The sequence below is a fragment of the Equus asinus genome, chromosome 8, assembly GCF_041296235.1.
Source record: "Equus asinus isolate D_3611 breed Donkey chromosome 8, EquAss-T2T_v2, whole genome shotgun sequence".
Lineage (NCBI taxonomy): Eukaryota > Metazoa > Chordata > Mammalia > Perissodactyla > Equidae > Equus > Equus asinus.
In genome coordinates, this window is record NC_091797.1 from 97,853,834 (window position 1) to 97,872,918 (window position 19,085).

The following is a 19,085-nucleotide window of genomic DNA, read 5'->3' on the forward strand; positions in this document are numbered from 1 at the left end:
CCCACAATAATAACTGCTCGGCCTGACATGTGGCCTGCTGCTGTGTCCACTGTGGTGTTCAATGTGTCAATGCATCCTCACCTGCCCCTGTAACCAGACAATGGTCCCCAATCCACAGCAAAGGTGCTAAGGTTCCATAAGGGCGAGGTGCCAGGTCTGGGACAGCTCTGAGTCAGGGACAGGGCCAGACCGGGATCCCAGGGTCCTGCCCTCAGGCCACTGCTCTCTGCCCAGCTCAGAGGTGAGCTACACACACCAGGCACAGTGGGGTCCCTGACAGAGCTGGGCCAGACTCCCTCACAGCCTCCCCACATGTCCCCTCAGGGACGGATCCAGATAGCAGAGCCTGGACCCCATTGAGGCCCACTAGAAAGGGCAGTGGAGTCCTTGGGTTCCCTTTGTTTCCCAGGGCTCACAGAGAGCAGGGCATGTCTTGAGGCCTGCCCCAGATGGAGTGGCCCCCCTGCCTGGGCACAGGCATCTCTCAGGCACAGGCCCACATGGCCCACACGGTCCCCTGGGCATGCACCCACGTGCAGACTGAGGCAGCAGCTGTTTCCCAGCCCAGGGCTGCCTGCAGCTTCCAGCAGCCTTTCTCCTTGCTGCCCCCTCAGATCTTTGTGACAAAGGCTCGGGATGGGACACATGCAGGCAGGTGGGTGCACAAGTGCCTGGGCCTGCTCTAGGGACCTTAGGCCTACCTGGTGGTGGGGAGCCAGTCTTTGGGGGTCCCCAGACCCACCCTGCAAGCCCCGTGGCCTCCCCATGACCATGCTCCGTCTACCATAGACGCCTCCTCCTCCTGGTTCCTGCTTGTGAGGACGAAAAAGGAAGCCGCTGGCTTTGGCAGCTTTACTCCTCCACTCTCTGCAGCCTCAACATCACTTTCTCTGGGCCCCAAGGACAACCAGGGACACATGACTCCCCTCCAAGAACCGGGCTTCAGGACCTTGACCTCTCAACCCAGCCCTTCTGAACCCACCTCCCACAGACACTGCCCTGGGGGTGAGTGGCAGCAGGGACCCCGAGGCTTTGCTGATGTTCCAGATGCCAGATGATTCCAGATGCTGCCCAGCCTGAGCACCAGGCCTCCCCTCCCCAGCCTGGCCCACGTCGCTCCACCAGCAAGCTGCCAGCACGGCCCTTCTCACCAGGGACCCATGAGGAGGCAGCCCCTTGTCTCCCTGGGGTGGGTACCCCAAACCCTGCCCCTCCCTGGGACCCAGAGAGGGCTTGGCTCCTGCAGTCCTGTCCCTCCCCTCCTGACCGTGGACCTGGGACATGGGGAAATTCTCCAGCAGGCAGGACTCAGGCCCCCAGGGGGATTCCAGAGCCTGAACCAAGCCAGCCTGCTGGGTCTTCCATGTCCTTTGTTAAGGACATTCTCTCCAGCCCCTGGCTCTACCTGGGGTCTAGATCAAATCATGGTCCTCGTGCAGTTGCCTCAGGCTGGGGTGGGCAGCTGAACAGACACATTCTCAGTGTGACCTTGGGCAGCAGTGACATGTGTCCAGATATCCAGCCTCCCCACTCCATGGCTCCCAGGAACCTGGTGAGCAGGTTTTAGGATGTTGGGCTGGTGTCACCTAGGAGAGAGGCAGAGGGTCCCAAAGGACGCCAGACCCACCTGCTCAGTCCCATCCCCCTCCCCCATCCCAGCCCTCTTCAGGCTGAGGGCTGCCACCAGGATGGGGCTGGTGCTCATCAACTGAGCAGGTAGGTGCCCAAAGGGTCCTGTGCCCTTGCCTGGGGTCCTAGGGGGTTGGAGCATCTGCCCACCACACTCCTCACTCCATGGACAAGGCCCAGAGTTGGGAGGGGCCCTGCCCTGGGAACCCAGCACAGAGCAGCTGCCACAGACCCTCTTGTCAGGCTGCCTTCTCCCTGGCCTTGGCCTCTGGCTGCACAGACCCCAGTGCAGGGAAGCTGAGAGGGCAGGGGCTCTCCTTGTGAGGGGGTGCCAGCAGGGGGAGGAGGGCTGGGAGCCAGGCAGGACTGGAGGTGACCACAGCCAGCATGGTGGACAGCTGGTGAGCGGGGAGCTGCTGGGAACACTGGAGATGGAGCCTGGGAGAGCGTCTCCAGCTCCAGCCCCAGCCCCAGCCAGAGCCCCACTGGACCAGGGCCCTGCGTCTGTTCCCTGCAGTCTCTACACGAAAGTGGCTTCTGTGGTCCCCAGTCAGCACCTGCCGAGGCCAGAGCTGGGGGAGGGACAGGATGCCTGGGAGCTGAAGGGTGGAATTCTCCCCCATCCCTGCCCTGGTCCTGCCTGGGCTTCAGCCATGAGTCCCCAAGTTTGAGCCCCAACCTTTCCAGTCCCCTACCCCAACCAGCAAAGGAAGGCTACAGGCCTCAGGAATGGGGCAGCAAGTGGGTGCCAGGCCCACCCTGGTGACAGTGTCCAGCTCCCAACAGCAGCAGTGGGGACAGGTGCTGGGCCCCCACTAAGGCACCTGGACAGCCGGATATGGGGGTGGGGAAGCCACCTCTCTTCTCAGGGCTGGCAGTTCCCTTCAGGGCCTTTGCCTGAAGATGAGGACAGCAGGTCAGAGCTCCAGCCACCATCCTCCAATGTGTAGCCCAGGGTCAGGCAGGCCCGCAGCCCCCTCCTCATGCTTGGTCCTCCAGTAGAAATGGGCTTCTCCATCCACGTACAACAGCAGCAGGTGACAGAAGAAGGTGATCTGGGAGATGCAGGGCAGACCCATGGCCTGGTCCCAACCTGCCATCCCACCACCTCCCCAGCCCTCACCTTGAGACTCAATGTCAGGCCGGGGGGTTGAGGGGGCACTCCAGGGGCTCATGCTTACCAGCAGCCATAGGGACCCACAATGGCCAGACTCACCACACCCAGCCGGGCTGCTCCAGTGCCCAGAGTGAGGGTTGTGGGGATGAGCCCAAACTTCCCTGCCTGAGAGAGACCTAGGCTGAGCCTCTCTGCCTGTGGCTGTCTCCCCCTCCCTCCCCTCACCCCTGCCCACCCAACCTGCCCCAGCCTGACCCCTACCCACCCAGTGACAAGGATGTTGAAGCGGATCCTGTAGAGCTGGAACAGACTCCGGACCTCCACATCTGGGCCTCCCCCCAGTGAGTGGTTGTCCTGGGGCAGGAGAGAGTCCAGTGGCTGCTCCGCCCACTCCTGACTGGCCTGGTCCTCACAGGCCTCATCTTACTCATCCATTGACTCCATCCACTCCAACCTGAGTCCTGGGTCTCAGCCCTGAGTCACTGCTGAGGACAAAGGGGACAAGCAAGCCGGGACCTGCCTCTCAGAAGCTCCCTGCCTGCTGAGGGGATGGGGACAGAAGCGCCCCTAAACAGACAACAGCAGGCAGGGTGGGGGAGGTGGGGCCAACCTGGGGCTGTGGGGCCCAGAGAGGGGCACTCACTCTCCCCTTGGAGCCAGGGAAGACTTCCTTCCTGGAACCCCTCAGGCTGGATTCCCAGGGCTCAGGAAGGAGCTCTAGGGAGAGACAGAGGGATGGGAGAGCGCAGAGGGGAGGGGAGCAGGGAGTGGGTGGGTCCAGCCCCACATGGTTGGGAAGGGCTGGGGGGCCAGTGAAGCCAGGCCAGGAGGGTCCAGCCAACAGTGTCACGGGGCGTCACCTCCAGGCCTGGTGGCTGTGTGCATGTCTTCATGAGGGTGACGAGGTGACACGAGGGGGCAGAAGGATGGGACAGGTCTGCTTAGTAGCCTCAAAGACACAATACATGCAACGCAAGAGACTTGAGTGCATCTGGATAGAAAAATAAAAGATTGAGAACTATTATTGGCACAGCTGGAGAAATTTAAATATTAGATCTACCTGCCAATGTTACATTTCCTGAGTTTGACAAGAGGACAGCGGTCACCTGGGGAAGGGCCTCATTCTCAAGACAGCGTTGAGAAGGGTGAGCGTCCGGATATCTGTCAATTACTTTCCAATGATTTCCTGTGAAATCCATCTAAATATACCCGGCTCTCTAGAGAGAGCGAAAGAAAGGAAGTAGGGCAAAATGGTAAAAAAAACAAACCCAGTGAACCCAGATGAAGGCAATATTGTTCTTCATGGCACTAATTGTTAAAATTTTCTATGGATTTTTGTAATCTTTCAGATAAAACCTTAAGGGAAAAGTAAAAAGAAAGCCCCTGTGTCGTGGAGGGAGGTGCTGGAGGCAGGGTGGAGTGGAGGAGGGGCTGGGGTGAGGGGTCCCAGCTGCAGCAGGGTGTGGGGACAGATGGGGTGGAGGCCAAAGGGCTCAGGAGGGAGGCTGGACAGAGCCTGTGCTGGGGGACCTGGAGCTGAGACCCCTCCTGCCCTGGGACCCCCTCGCACACACAGCAGAGCGTCCAGAGAGATGGGCCAGGCTGTGGTCTGTCCCGGCCACCACAGGAGGACAGGTGGAGGGAGACCTGGCTGAGGAGCAGTGGGTGGGCAGTGGGGCCACACCTGAAGTTGTAGCACCTCTCCTGCAGCCGGAGGGAGTCATGGGGCCAGCAGTCGGAGCCCCCGGCATCCAGGTCAGAATCCCAGCGGACATGGATGCCACAGCACCGCCCTGCACACAGCGCATCACTGCTCCACCAGCACGTGGGCCCCGGTCCCTCTCCCTGAGCCCTCCCACAACCGTCCCCCCACAGACCCGCCAGTAATGCCAGGTCCGCAAAGACCCCTCCAGCTGTGGCCATGAGGTCCCCGATGTGGAACACAGGGGAGTAGAGGCTGAGAGGTGGGTCGGGGCAACAGCACATGAAATAGATGCTGTCCTGTGTCTCCAAGGTATTGCTGAGAGGGTGTGGGGCTGGGGGCTTGGGCCAGGAAGGGGACAAGGAGGATCTGGGGCCAGCCAGGACCCACCATGCTTACTTGGAGAAGTTGAACTTGCTAAAGGTGACAGTGTTTTTGATGAACAGTATGAAGTTCTCAGCCTGGACCAGCAGGGGCTTCCTGCAGGTGGGGGGAGGTAAGGGGCAGGCTCTGCTCATCCTGGGACCCTGCCCTGGGTGTCTGGGACACTTACACAGGTTCAGTGTCCCTCCCCACAGGGCACCAGCCCTGAAACTCACAGGTCCTGTGGGTCCCATTGACCACCACTCACTGGCCTGTTTTGATGCCTTGAAAACACATGACAAACTCCATGCCCTCCAATCCCCACAGGGCCTAGGAAGGGAGTGGACAGGGTGCTGCTGGCAGAAAGAAGAGATGCAGAGGTACCACCGGGCCTGCACAGGGGAGCCACCCAGGGTCCCAGCACAGCCCACTGAATCCCATCCCAGGGGAGGCGCTGGAAGACAGGGTCCTCAGTTACCATGGCTGTGCATCCCCGTCTCCTCTTCAGGACAGTCCTCATCGACCTACAGGTCCCCAGTGGGATGGAGGGGGCTGAGGTGGTGAGAGAGCAGAGTTTCCAGGTGCAGGAGATAGCTCCCCTGTGTGACCCAGACCCGTAGGGACACACTCCTCTGGTTCCCTCAGTTTGGGGAACATGGGAAACGTGGAAAGTACAGATAAAATGAGGTGCTCATAGGAGGGAGGGCAAGGAGCTCCCAGCCAGATAGGGGTGCAGTGCTGTCTCCCAAGACAGAGCGAGACCTCTTCCCTCCTGACAGTTCTGTCCCCAGGTGGGGGTAGGGGGGGACAGAAGTGACTCCTCCAGGCCCAGCTCCTCTGGTCCAATTCAGATGACAGAATAGGGAAGGTGGAGGGACTCTGGGGAGGTGAGCTCATGCCAGGGTAGAGGTGCTGGGCGTGGCACACAAAAGGGGGGACCATCATCAGAGGGGCCTGTAGGGAAGTGGGACCCGACACACTGGCCAAGGGACCACAGGCCAGTCCCTTCCTGGCTTGTTCTGCTGTAGACAGGGACATCAGTGCCTGCACAGGGTCACTGAGTTCTGGGCATCAGCCAGGAGAGGGCGGGGGCGAGCTCTCTGCAAGTCCCAGACCTGGGAGAGGAAGTGCCCTCAAGCGTCAGGCACTGGCACAGACATGGCTCTGCCAGGCAGAGGGTGGACGTCGCTGTCCAGGGCCCCTGGCTCAGGGGCAGCAGGAGGAACGCAGCACCAGGGTGGCAAGAAGGGCTGGGGACTCGGAAAAGCCAAATGAGATGGTGGGACTTTGTGGGATTGGGACTGTGAGAAGTGGGCAGAGGGACAGAGTGGGGCCACCTGCTCTGCCTCACTGTCCCTACCTATGTCCTGAGTCTGCCCCTCCTCTCCACCCGGGCTGGGCCACCATCTCCGCCGACCAGACCCCATGGTGACCAGCATGGACCCCACCTCTGCCTCCATCCACCTCCCTCCAGCAGCCTGCGTGGTCCATCCCAATGCACAGATGGTCGCACCCCTCCCCTGAGCCCGTCTGTGGCTCCACTGCTGCTGGATCCACTTCAGCTCCTGAGAGGGGCTCACAGGCCCTGTGATCTTGGGCGACCCATTCCTGGCCCAGTCCAAACCTAGGGACAACCCCACTTAGCGCAGGGAGCCATGGAAGGGCCCCAAATCACACAGCTCCGGGCCTGTGTCCACACAGCCCCCACTGCCTGGACATCCTCAAGATCCCCCTCCAGCCTCACACCCTGCAGGAACCCTTCCCAAGGCCCCGGGTCACCTGACGTGCCTCCCTGGGTCTCCCAGCTGCAGCTTCTGCCCCCATCACAGGACCGGCCACCTTGGCTGCGCTGTCTGTGCAGGAGCTCCATGAGGTGGGGACAGTGGAGTTTTGCAAGCCTGGTCTGGGAGAGGCTCAGCAGGTGTTTGCTGGAGGCTGTGACACTACAAGGACACAGTGCATGTGCTGGGAGGAACCAGACAACCAGGTCCCTGAGAGAAGCTGGCAGGAACTCTGGTATTCTCAGGAAGCTGGCTTGTGGGATCTGATGGATTACCCAGCCCCGGCAGTTTCGAGGGAAGGACCAGAAGACCGGACAGGGACAAAAGAGGATCACACGGATTCCAGAAAACGCAGACCTGTGGCCCCAGCACAATTTCAGGACAGTCTACAAACCGAACATTAACCAGACGTCTCTGAGCATTTAGAAAGGGAAGGACGTCGTGTGTGTTTCTGAACGTCAGCACATCCTCTGTGAACCGACCACACCTCATTGTGGACGGGGCCAACCGGGACATGTGGCACCCCAGCCACTGTGGTGGGACCAACGACCAGGACTCAGGGGACAGAGGCGACACAGTTACCCTCCAGCCCAGCAAGTGATTCAGTGTTGGGCGCAGTTAAAGAAAGATGTCACTATGGACAATAGAAAGCAAATAAAGTATGTTCTCAGACCAAAAAGTACGTTAAAGTATGAAACAAAAACAGCAAGGTAGCTGGAAAATCCCAAAATATTTGCAGATTAAACCACACATGGATGAAAAAAAGACGTCTCAAGAGAAAACGCAAATATTTTCCACTAAATGAAAATGAATATAAACTAATCAAAATGTGTGGAATGCAGTGAAAGCAGAACCTGCAGGGGAATTTATGGCAGTAAATGCACATATTAGGAAAAAAGGGGCCAGCCTGGTGGCCGAGTGGGTAAGTTCGCGAACTCCACTTCAGCAGCCCAGAATTTCACTGGTTCGGATCCTGGGCATGGACATGGCACCACTCATCAGGCCATGCTGAGGTGGTGACCCACATGCCACAACTGAAAACACTCACAACTAGGATCTACAACTATGAACTGGAGGGCTTTGGAGAGAAGAAGGAAAAATCAAAAAAGAAGAAGATTGGCAATAGATGTTAGCTCAAGGTGCCAATCTTTAAAAAAAAAGATCTGACACAATAAGCTGGAGAAAGAAGAACAAAGGAAGCCTAAAGCAAACAGAAGAGAGGAAATAATAAAAATTACAACAGAAATTAATGACACTTAGGGACAAGCTCAGTGACCTAGTGGTTAAGTTCCCACATTCTGCTTCGGCAGGGGGTCACCGATTCGGATTCACACACCGCTCATCAAGCCATGCTGTGGTAGGCGTCCCACATGTAAAGCAGAGGGAGATGGGCACAGATGTGAGCTTAGGGCCAGTCTTCCTCAGCAAAGAGGAGGATTGGCAGCAGATGTTAGCGCAGGGTAATCTTCCTCAAAAATAAGAAAGAAATTAATGACACTGGAACAGGGAAATCAATAGAGAAATCAATAAAACCAAAACTAGCTCTTAAAAAAGATTTAAAAAATGGATAAGCCTCAAGCCAGGCTAGCTCAGAAAAACAGAGAAAAACACAAATTCCTAATCTCAGAAATGAGAGAGGGGCTATGATTACTGATCCCATGAGCGGTAAAAGGATAATAAAGAAATGTTCGACATTTGATATCTTCCCTGACGAGTTCTTTTGGATCTATAACAAATCTTGAAATGAACTAATTCAAATCTCTCCCGGACCCTGTCAGCCTGCTTCTAACTCAGATAACCAAAATATTGACGAGGATGTGAGTTAATGTCTGAATCATTTCCCTCTAGTAAGACTCTATCGTGCATAAATTAGACATCAGCAAAATGGAAAAGTTGTGGGATTCAAAGGACAACATTTAGAATGAGAAAAGACAATCCACAATACAGAGAAAAATTTGCAAATCGTATATCTGATAAGAAACATACGTAGAATATATAAAGGACAGTAGCGACTCAGTTATATAAAGACAAATAACCCAATTTTCAAATGGGTCAATGATCTGAACAGACATTTCCCCAAAGAAGACACACAAATGGCCACTGAGCACATGAAAAGATGTCCAACATCGTCAGCCATCAGAGAAATACCTATCAAGGCCACAGAGAGAAGCCATTTCACACCCACAGCGTGGCTAGAATCAAAGACAGACGGTGAGTGTGGGTGAGGATGTGGAGGAACTGGGACCCTCACACGCTGCTGCAGGAACGGGAAACGGTGCAGGCGCTTTGGGGACAGTCCTCCTGGCATCCAAACAGGGACACAGAGAGTGACCATCTGACCCAGCAGTTCCGCTCCCAGCTGTGCGCCCAAAAGAAATGAAAGCAGATGTCCACGCAGAAAGCTGTGCAGGAATGTTCACAGCAGCCATAGTCATAAGAGCCACAAAGTGGACACAACCCAAATGTCCATCACCTGAGGAAAGGAGAAATACATCGTGCTACAGCCGCACAATGGATATGCTTCAGCAGTCAAAGCAATGAGGGGCTGACACACACCACAACATGGTTGGACCCTGAAACCACTATGCTGAGAGAAAGGAGCCAGACACAGAAGGACATACACTGTGTGATTCCATTTATACAGAATGTTCAAAACGGGCCAATCCACAGAAACAGGAAGTGGATTTGTGTTTGCCCAGGCCTTAGGGGCTGGGGGCAATGGGACTGTCTCCTAATGAGGAAGCTGTTTCTTTAGAGGGATGGTGGAAAGCTTCCAGAATCCACTGTGCTGATGTTGCACAATTCTGTGAATACACTAAAAAACTGAATTGCACGCCTTTGAGTGTGACTTGTATGTGAAGCGTATCTCACTAAAGCTGTTCCCATGATTAAAAGACAGCATTGTGTGTCGTCAACACAGAAGTAACCCCCAGAAGGGAGCACAGAATCTCGTTCATGCACCTTAAAGGATCTGAACTAGGGCAACGAAACCCAGAGGAATTCTATTAGGTACCGTTCTGGGTAGCAGGAAATTCTGAAACATTCACGAAGATTTCCATGTTTTAATTTTCAGAAAAAGGCATCAAAGGTTTAAAAACTCGTATTCATAAATGTCTGGAAAGAATCATCATCACTCAGGGGGAGGGGACACGGGGAAGTTGTCAAACGGAAAGAAGTGTCAGGATTTGGGTCACACAGATCTGCACCTGAATGTGAAGGTGGACCCACACCCATCACTGCTCCGCCCCCAGGGATGACCTCAGAAGTCAACTAGGACAATTAACTATCTCTTTCAAAAGCATCAGTTTGTGAAAAAACAACATATTAAGAAATAAACATTTTAGACTCATGAAGAATTGAATCTTAGAGATTCCCAGTTTTAAAACTATAAACTCGTGAGGAGTCCATTTCATAGGCACAGAAGGGACTCTCCTCCTCGTGGTTGGAGTGGATTCCAGACGTGACAGACACCTCAGGAGACAACTGAAAAGAATCCACAGTGTTTGCAAAGGGCTCTTGGTTGACCCTGAATCCAACCCTAAATGCTCTATCAGACAACAGACACAAATGCGGTCAGCACGGCCAACAGGCAGAGAAATGAGGATCACGGAAAATTCAGTACTTGCAGTGATGGTGCAGGGTGAGTGTCTGTTAAAATCTATCAGGGTTTAATGTACCTTCCACGAGTGAGCAAACACAAAGTGGTTCTGGATGTGTCACAAAGCTGTGCACCTGTTCTTGATGCTAATCTTTGTCCCCCCTCAGTTCACGTGACCATCAACCACCATAATACGCTCCCCTGGGTGCACACCACTCACCAGGGCCAAGGTGCCTGAGGTGTTGATGCCACAGAAGTCCCGGCTACTTAGCCAGTGACACCTCCAACCTCCATCTCCCTTCTTCTGTCCTGGTAGGTCAGGAGGGACCCCCCCCCCCCCCGGCAGCCCAGCCCAGGGGCTCTCCAATGACTGTCATGACACAGTCAAGTTTCAATGGCTTTAGAGGCCTAGGGTCGCCAAGCACAAATATGTAAAGAAGCTGCCTTTTATGTGCACAATGATCACATCAAGGAGTGTTCTTGACACTGAAAAGGAAGGATGTCGTTTCCAGAATAAAGGACAGGCCTTGCCAGGAAACAGCAGTTGCCAAGCTTCCCTTGACATGTGCGTGCAGATAATATACAAGTCACACTCACCCCACCTTTCTAAGGGGTTCCCTCCTCCCTAAATGGAGATGATGAGAAACCTGCCCCCAGGGGTGTGGTGAGAAATGAGCACAGGGAAAGTGTGAATCCAGCCCCAGCACAGAGCGAGAGGGAAGACATGTCAGCTGCTTGATTCTCACACACACGTCTCCTCCTGGCCTTGATCTGCACACTGCCCTCTGTCAGGGAAGACTGTCACAGGCCAGCCTGGGGCAAAGCCTGGTCGTGGGGACCAGGCCTTGGAGAGGCCCAGGTGGGGACACCAGGTCACGATGCAGGGGTCACATGGCGTCATTAGTACAAAGCAGCTCGGGTCCACTCTGCACACCCACCTGAGCGCTGACCTGCTTTGTACCAAGCACAGCACTGGGCGGCCATGGTCAGGAGCGATACAGCTCCTGCCCCCCAGGAACGTCAGACCCACATGAGAACCAATGACGGCCTCGGACATCCAATGATCACTGATCTAGTGCTTCTTGTAGAGATTTACATAGAAACATAGAGAAGCAGGGCATTTGAAACACAGTCAACAAAACTGGAAAAAAAAACATAAAATGAATCATCTAGCTAAATGAGCGTGGGGGAATCCTTTGCTTGTGGAAGTTTGGCAGGATCCTCGGGGCCTGTGAAGGCTGCTGGCTGAGTGTGCAGCAGAGGCAGCGGAACAGAACTACTCAGTGAGGGAGCCAAGCACACTGGGGGGAGACTCCACCCGGAGCGGGGCTGTCATCACCGGTCCCCAAAAGACCTGTGGTAGAATCTGACCCTCCCCCAACGTCTCCCCCAAGAGGTCATTTTATTCATGTAGACCCACATGAGCACCATGTGCTTCGAGCTCTGGAACAGCAGGACATCAATTGGCCCACACATACCAGGACCCAGCCTTGGTCCTCTACCCAGCAGGTGCCCTGGTGCCAACAGCGAGCCCACCCTGATCTGCCTGAATCCAATGGTGACAGTAGCAGCGGAGGTGAAAATTTTAATGAGTGACGGGGCAGGAGATGACGTCCAGCAGGGATCCCCGTCAGCCAGGAGGAAATACTGAGTGGTCACAGGTCTCCCTGGTCCCAGAGGACATGGGCAGACATGGGATGGGAGATGGGGTGTGGGTGGGACTGGGGCTAAGGGCCAGTAGTGACACGCCCTGTTTGGCTGGTTTGGAGAGCAGGAGAGGGAGGCTGGGGTCTGAGTCTCTGGGCACATCTGCAAGTGTCCTGGCCTCTCAGCAGAATAGGGCAGGGCTGAGGACTGAGGGAACTTCGACACCCCTCCCCCCCACCACCACACACACACACACACACACACACACACACAGGGACAGCCCTCAGAATGCAAAGAAGGAAATGCTGAAGGCAGGGGCAGCCCCAGGAGGCAGGGGCCTTGGGGCCCCAGGAAGAGCAGAACGGCAGCCCTGACCATGGCAGGAAGGCCCGAGGGTCTTAGCCAAGGGCAGGAGACCCACGGCAAGGCCAGCAGCACAGCACAGGTGGGCTCATGGAAGGCGTAGAAGGAGACCAGGAGGGACATGATGGCCATGGTGAGAAGAGTCACATCCTGGGAGGTGCCAGGAAGACCTACACGAAGCACCCATGAAGGCAGAGTAGAGGCCAGACTGTTGGGGAGAGAGAACGATGAGCCCCCAGGAGGCATGCGGCACGCCCACAGCGTCCCTGGTGTAGACGTCTGAGCACAGGGGTCTGTGTATCCATTGGGTACGTTGGGCACACCAGCGCACACAGGCGGGGTAACTGCTCACCCTCTATCACCCACGAGTGTGACCTGCAATGACCAGGGCACCTCTTTTCTCCCCGTACCCGTCTGGTACCACCTGGGTGGCACCCGCGGGAGCACAAAGGCCTGTGTGCCTCTGTGTGAGTGTGTGAGTCTGAGAAAGCATCCTTAAGGCCACGGTGAGCCATCCTGCTGGCCCCATCACACAACACAGAAGTAGCTCGGTGCCTGTGTGTGGCAAGGGTGACAAATGCAGGTACAGGGGCGTGTATCTGCCCAAAGGCAGTCACATGCTCTAGATTGTAAACCAAGGATTCTTGGGTCCCATGGGGTTGGAGCCCTGGGTGCCCCACTGTCTGGAGGGGATACTGTGCATTTCTCCTCCGCTTCTGGGTGGGCGCTGAGACCTGGAGTGACATCAGGCCGTGGGCGGGGCATGCAGCATGCAGCAAGGGCAGACATCTCATCTGGGGCAGGAGTCAGGCCCCTCAGCACAGGTGGGTGACTGGGGAGTGACCTTGAGCCCCACCTAGAACCTGGCCATTAAGTCCATCTTCAGCCACTGCACAGAGTCCTGGGACAGCCAGGCCAGGATGCGCAGCCTCCTCTGCACGGCCACAGGGGGTCAGCAGAGGGTTGGTCGGGTTATGCAGGCTCCTGAGGACCTGGCCTGACCCAGCATCTTCACAGAAGAGGGCACACTGGGCAAGCGGCAACACAGAGCAGCAGTCAGGGTCCCAGCTTCAGAGAACCCAGCAATAGGGCGGGGTCCAGGGCATCAGCAGAGGCACAATCTGTCTCCCCTCCAGGGGGTCTGAGCCAGATGGGTTAAATGCCCCCTTGCTGGTCTGAGAGGAAGCCAACAAGGTGGGCAGCAGGGCCTCCACCAAGGTGGGCTGCCCCCTCCCCTGCTCACTGCTCTCCCAGAATCCCCCTGGCCAAACCCTGGGCGCCTTCTCTCCCTCCATCAGCGCTGGCCCGGAAGAACGCGGTAAAGGATTTCTCAGTGAGACGCTGAAACGTTCATTAGACTCAGGGTTTCTCCTCCCGGGGAATTTGTTTCCACTTTTTTTCCTCCCCAGAGAATTTAACGGGGAGCAGCACAGAGACAAGCAGGGTGCAGGGGGCACCCTCTCCTGGCTGGTGGGGAGTGGGTGGGGCACTGGTTCCCTGAGGCCCAGAGACTTTCCAACTGCACACATCTCCACCCGCTGAAGGGGATGGCAGCGCTGGAGGGGGGTCTCCCTTCCTGTAGGCCACGTCTTACCCAACACCCACCTGTGGCATTGCATCCCTAAAGAGGCCCCAGTGATTCTAGTCATTTCTGGGAGAAGGCCAGATTCTCCTGCATCAATTCAGGGTGCATAGCACCCTCTAGGATCCTGCATGTATAGCCGGCCCCAGACCACTCCTCACCCGGACCCCTGGAGCCTGCTGCAGGCAGAACCCAGCCCCCAGCTCTGAAGCTGCTTGCTCTGAACCCTGAGGTCGAAGGATGGGGACCCCACACCAGCTGACAGTCCATGGCCTGCTGGCCCAACAAGGCTGAGGGCAGCGGGGCCCCATGTGGGGATGCAGTGGGTGTGGAATGGGGGTCCCCAAGGGAGATGCCTGCACCCTCGGATACCACACTGCCCCTCACTTCCACCACGTCCTGGTGACCCTAGTTATTCCCAGCAGCTCGTCCACCCAGTCCAGGAGGCTGGAGGAGGGCACGGGAGAGGGAGAGCCCCCAATGCCTCTGCTGCAGGGGACCCCTCCCTGGTCTCCCCCAGGGGTGCCCCCCTCCCCCCACCCCCACCCAAGTGGTCCACGTGCGGGCTGGGGCTCTGCCTATCCACCCATGAGCCCTGCTCCACCGCTCTGTGTGACAGAGAGCAGGTCACTCACCTCTGTGCACCATGGTCTCCTCCTCTGTCACACGGGGTCACAGTAATACCTCGTCCTGGGATTGTCACGGGATTAGCCAAGTTAACGCTTTCTATGTACAGCAAGCAGCAGGGTGCCTGGCACTCGCCCTCCCCCTGTTAACTCCTGTTATGATGTCCCAGGAGCTCGAGTGACCATGAGAGCTGCCATTGAAGGCACTTACTCTGGTTTTATTGTGCTAAGAGATATATAATGTAAAATGTACCATTTTAAGCATTTATTTATTTATTTACTTATTTATTGATGTGACACTGATTTATAACATTATATAAATTTCAGGTGTACATCATTATATTTCGATTTCTGTGTAGATTACATCATGTTCACCACGCAAAGACTAATTACCATCCATCACCACACACATGTGCATAACCACCCCTTTCACCCTCCCCCCTCCCCTTCCCCTCTGAGAACCAGCAATCCAATCTCTGTTTCTATGTGTTTGTTTGTTGTTTTTATTTTCTACTTATGAGTGAGATCACACAGTATTTCACTTTCTCCCTCTGACTAATTTCACATAGTATAGTACCCTCAAGGTCCATCCACGTTGTCACAAATGGCCGGATTTCATCCTTTCTTATGGCTGGGTAGTATTGCAGTGTGTACATATACCACATCTTTATCCATTCGTCCCTTGATGGGCACCTAGGTTGCTACCAAGTCTTGGCTATTGTGAATAATGCTGCAATGAACATAGGTGTGCATGTATCTTTATGCATTTGTGTTTTCAAGTTCTTTGGATAAATACCCAGCAGTGGGATAGCTGGATCATATGGTAGACATATTCTTAATTTTTTGAGGATACTCCATACTACTTTCCATAGTGGCTGCACCAGTTTGCACTCATGCCAGCAGTGTATTAGGGTGCCCTTCTCTCCACATCCTCTCCAACACTTGTTTCCTGTCTTCTTAATTATAGCCATTCTGACCGGAGTGAGGTGATACCTCATTGGAGTTTTGATTTGCATTTCCCTGATGGCTAATGATGTTGAGCATCCTTCCATGTGCCTATTGGCCATCTGTCTATCTTCTTTTGGAGAAATCTCTGTTCAGATCTTTTGCCCATTTTCTAATTGGATTGTTGGGTTTTTTGTTGTTGAGCTGTATGAGTTCTTTGTATATTTTGGATATTAACCCCTTATCCGATATATGGTTTGCAAATATCTTCTCCCAATTGTTAGGTCATCTTTTCATTTTGTTGATGGTTTCCTTTGCTGTGCAGAAGCTTTTTAGTTTGATGAAGTCCTATTTGCTTATTTTTTCTATTGTTGCCCTTGCCTGGTCAGACATGGTACTTGAAAATATGCTGCTAAGACTGATGTCAAAGAGTGTACTGCCTATGTTTTCTTCTAGAAGTTTCATGATTTCACGTCTTACATTCAAGTCTTTAATCCATTTAGAGTTAATTTTTGTGTCTGGTGTAAGATAATGGTCCACTTTCATTCTTCTGCATGCAGCTGTCAAGTTTTCCCACGCAATCTATTGAAGAGGCTTTCCTTTCTCCATGTGTGTTCTTGGCTCCTTTGTTGAAAGTTAGCTGTCCACAGATGTGTGGGTTTATTTCTGGGTATTTTAAGCATTTTTAAGAGTAGGGTTCAGTGGCATTAGGTACATTCACCTTGTTGTGCAGCCGTCACCACCGTCCATTTCCAGAACGTACTCATCATCCCAGAGTGAAGCTCTGTCCCCATTAGACACTAACCCCTGTGCCCCCTCCCCAGCCCCCGGACCCTCCATCTACTTTCTCTGTGTGAGTCTCACTACTCTAGGTGCCTCATAGAAGCAGAACCATACAGTATTTGTCCCTTTGTGACTGTGATTTCACTCAGCATAATGTCCTCACGGTTCGTCCATGTTGTAGCCCGTGACAGTACCTCATTCTCTCTTGAGCTGAATGGTACTCCAGCGTGTGCATACAGCACATCTGTTTATCCTGTCATCCATCGGTGGACACTGGGCTGCGTCCACCTCTTGGCTGCTGGACTCATGCTGCTGTGAACCTGGATGTACCCGGGCCCTTCGAGTGATGTGTTCTCTCAGGACATCACCTTATAGTGAGCAGGTGCTGTGTCCCCATCTGAGAGACTGAGGCTGGGTAGGAGGCCTACGTGCAGAGGGGACTGAGGCCTGTGCACAGACGCTTCCTGAAAGGTCCATCAGGCAGCTGTGAACGCGCTTCTCTCTGGGCGGGGCTGCAAGGACACAGAAGGGCTTTTCTTTCTCACCTGATGTCTTTCTGGTCTATCTGAGTGTGTGCCACGATCCCTCACACACTAGAGAAGAGAGGAGCTGGTGAATAAAAGGAGGCTGCTGCTGTCCTTTTCAGTCTGTGACGTGTGCTCCTTACAGAAATGTTGGGAAGAGCAGAGAAGCAGAAAGAAGAAAATAAAAGCCCCCAGAGTCGGTGTGCGTCCTCCCAGTCTACTGTGTTTCCTGCTGATGTCCCACGGGAGGAACCTGTGGGCCTGCGGGGTGAGAATGGAGAAGCAGGGCATATCTCCGTGGGTGCCAGCCACCTGAGGTCCACACCAGGGCCCAGATGAGCACCCCCAGTTCTCTGCCGGGGGCCCACCTCCCCACCTCCCTGCCTGAGGCATCAGAGCGGAGTGGAGGGCCAGCACCAGGAGGTCCAGCACCTCACCTCCTCGGGCAGGTGCAGAGCCTGCTGTTGTGTCTCAGCTGGGCTGGCGGTCTCACAGTGGGGGCTTCGTGCCACTGTGGGGACAGACCGGCACCTTACCTCCCTGCCCCAGTGGGAGGAGGCCTGGTCTGGAGCCACCCTCAGCCCCATGCCACCTGCTCAGAGCACTCATCCCCAGGCCCCGAGCCTCCTGGCTGGGCCATGGGTCCATGAGAACAAGGGCCTGGGCTGCCCTCACAGAGGCCATGGCCGGGTGCAGGGCTTTGGGGGCAGAGAAGGGAGCCGAGGGCAGTGGGAGACCGCAGGAGCTCTGCAGAGGCCAGTCTCCCACCTCCAAGCATCCCTGGGAGGAAGCACGTGGGGCAGGAGAGAGCGTCCCCAATGGACTTGGCGTCAGGAGGACGGCTCTGTCCTCCAGGTGGGGCGGACTCACTGGAATTAAGCTGCTGTTCAGGAACTCCTGCAGACTCGGGATGACGGGGGGATGAGGGCTGCGTCCCCTCCCCTCCCTCACATGGCCGGACCTCTGGGCAGTTAACATGGGACACACAGCCCGGAGTCTTTAGTTGGGATTCTTGGAGTCCCCAGATGATGGATTGGGGGTGGGGGAGAAGGTTCCAGATTCTCTTAATCTGGTCAGAGGAAGAGGGGACCTGGGGAAACTGAGGCAGTGGGGTCACAGGAGACTTTCAGTTCTGGTGGAGGAGGCCAAGCCAAGAGGACTGTTCCTTCCTGAGGACTGTGGCTCCCTGGGGTCGAAAGGCAGGTGGTGTGTCAGTCAGCTGACTTCAGCACTCCAGCCCCTACTTGCTGTGCAGGCCTGTCATCCTCTGTATCACCTTCCATGGCCCCCAGCAGAGCAGACACCCAGCCCAGTGCAGGACCTTCTGTGAGAAGTGTGGCCAGGGGAACATGGCCTGGGCAGACCCCAGACTGGACCCCAGACCTATGGCCTGCAGGATGTGCTGGAAGGAGGGCCCCTCCCGTGTTTCAGAGATGCCCTCACCTTTCTTCCTCCATCTCGTACATCTGGGGTTTGTGCCCCTCCCATGGGCTCGCAGGCCTGGCCTCAGATGTGTGACTTTAGTGTCTAAGGAGAGACCTTCTAACTCACTGGATCCGGGTCCCCATCATGGGGCTGGTGGAGAGAAGGTGAGGATGTGTAATGATGTCCAGAAGCGTGGTGGTTCCGGGCGAATCCACCCACAGGAAGGACGATAATCTCAGGCCCTGGTAGGAGAGCCGGCGCCTCCACATCCTGCCCCAGTTCAAGGGCGGCCCCCTGTCCCTCGCTACCTGCTCGAACCCTGACTCCCACCCACCTGCCCCCCACTGCCTTCCTTCATTGCTGACACCCCAGCATCCTGAGCTGACCTGGCCACTCAGGACACCACCATCGGGCAGAGGGACCAAGGTGGGTCCAAGGAGCCCAGATGGTGGGGTGGGCCATGGCTTAGGCCCCATCCTGGGCCTGCAGTCTGAAATCACGGCATCAGCAGGCTGAGTTCCCTCTGAGCCTCTAGGACCTTCCTGCCTCCTCCAGCTTTTGCTGGCCCCAGGCATTCCTTGTGATATGGCTGCCCCACTCCAGGTTCTGCCTCTGTTGTCACAGGGCCTTCTCTGTGTCTTCAGCTCTCTGTCTGTATCTCTCCTCTTCTTATAAGGACACTTGTCATTGGATTTAGGGCCACCTGGGTGTTTCAGGATGCTCTCAGCTTGAGATCCTTGGCAATTACATCTGTAAGACTCTTTTTCCAAAGAAGGTCACTTTCACAGGTTCCAGGGGTACATGTCTTTTGGGGGGTCACCATTCAATCCCTTACAGGAGGTGGGTGCCTTTCTCATTTCCCTCTTGGTGCCACTAGTTCACGGTGACCTGGGAAGGGGGTGGGGTGACGGATCCTCTCTTCCAGCTCCTGCTCAAGACTGTCCCTGGTAGCTCCATGGGCAGACGTGGGATTCCAGAAAACACAGAATCCAGCAGATGG

At 55.3% G+C, this 19,085-nt stretch overlaps 1 pseudogene; it reads right to left on the bottom strand.

The window, feature by feature from the left end:
* Positions 1-2,546: 2,546 nt before the first annotated feature.
* On the bottom strand, positions 2,547-12,332 carry LOC106826195 (P2X purinoceptor 6-like; annotated as a pseudogene).
* Positions 12,333-19,085: the final 6,753 nt, after the last annotated feature.